This window comes from Notamacropus eugenii, chromosome 4, assembly GCF_028372415.1.
Source record: "Notamacropus eugenii isolate mMacEug1 chromosome 4, mMacEug1.pri_v2, whole genome shotgun sequence".
NCBI lineage: Eukaryota > Metazoa > Chordata > Mammalia > Diprotodontia > Macropodidae > Notamacropus > Notamacropus eugenii.
In genome coordinates, this window is record NC_092875.1 from 59,794,601 (window position 1) to 59,796,307 (window position 1,707).

Here is a 1,707-nt window from a genome sequence, read left to right on the forward strand (position 1 = left end):
TGAAAAGAACCTAAGATATAACCCAATTCAACAGTTTTTGTTTTACATATGAAGAAACTGAGGTCTAGAAGTGGATTCAAATGCCCAAGGTCATATTTATTGCATCAACACTATCTGAACTCAGGTGATAAGACATCAGATTTAGAACTGGAAGGGACCTGAGGAATTATCAAAATTCCAATGCCCTCACTTCCCCAAGAAGGCAAGTAAAGCACAGAGAGGAAAAGGGAATTGTTCAGAATGAGGCAGAATTTGAACCCAGGTTTTTCTGACTCCAAGTTCAGTGGCCTAACTACTAACTACTGCCCTACCATGCAATCTTATAAACACGATACCAACCCCAGTACTCTTTTTCACTGGACCATGATGCCCTTTCAATCCCTTAGGTATTTATACCTAAGGAAGGGATACCTTCCTGAAATTATTTTGTATTACTTTGTATTTAGTTATTTGTGAAAGTTACTGGTGGGCAGGGGCAATTTCATAAGTGGTAGTGTCTGTGGCCTTGAGCAGTGTCTCGTACATAGTAGGCACTAATTATTTACTATACTGGACTAAATATTATTTCTACTATTTAACATTGCAATCAATTTAGAACTAAATTACCCAGTTACCCTACTTACCTAGTTATCCTACTTACTAGGTGTAGAACCTTACCCTTCAGTGCTGAATATAATTTTTTCTCCTCCAAAACTAACTTAGGGATACTAGGATTCTATGACATTACTATGAAGACAGAGCAGCAAAGCACAAATACCCACATTCACAAAAAGTAAAAAGGTCAAACCAAAACAGCTGGAAATGAGAACACATAGCACGGTCACATTTTTGTGGTTGTTGTTGTTGCTAGATGCTATCAGTAATCATTGAGGAGTACCATGTATTTTTAAAAGGTTTATTGAATTCAGTGAATTCTACATTTAAAAAAAATACAACACTGTAGCCCTGAAGCTGGAATCAAATTTGTTGCTAACAAGCATTTAAGGACCTATTATGCGCCAGACCCTGTGCTAAGAGCTTTACAATTATCTCATATTATTCTCACAAAAATTCTGAGAGGTAGGTGCTATTAATACCATCTTACAGATGAGGAAACTGAGGAATACAGATTAAAGGACTTGCCTAGGGTCACATAAGTGGCAAGTTAGTAAGGTCTGACTCCAGGCCCTCTTATCAACTGTGCCACCTAGCTACCCAAATAACTGTCACAAATTCTGTCCAACAATACAACGTATAGCTAATAAATGAAATAATCAAATAACAAGATACCAATATTCTCTCTGTTTTATAGATAAGTTAATTGTCAGTCAGTCAACTAGCCAGTCTAGCTGAAGCAGGAGGACACCCTAAAGGAGGGATGGGAAGTATCCTGTGCCAGGCAAGTAAAACCACCATCACCTGAACCAGCACCTCCCTTCAAACCCTAGCAGGGATGGCCTTATGACTTGAACCCAAGAGCCTTGGAAACAGAAAGGCCTCCCAAACTACCAGATTTGATTCCAGTCCAGCCCCCACAGCCATAACTGAGGGAAGAAATCACCTTAGAGAAAAGGATTCTCCTTATACCCCACCAAGAGCAAAAACTGCTAATTAACTGCCAATAACAGGAAGACAAGCACAAGAATCCTGGGAATGGCAGGACCCCTGAGGCCTTCAACTCAGCTTCTAGCCTAGCCCTCCTGTAGGAAAGTGGTCAGCCATCCCTAC

General features: G+C 39.9%; 1 protein-coding gene across 2 annotated transcripts in view; it reads right to left on the reverse strand.

Moving 5' to 3' along the window:
• Positions 1-1,707, reverse strand: part of MED26 (mediator complex subunit 26) — a 111,299-nt gene that overhangs the window by 47,265 nt on the left and 62,327 nt on the right. The gene's annotated exons all lie outside the window — the stretch shown is intronic.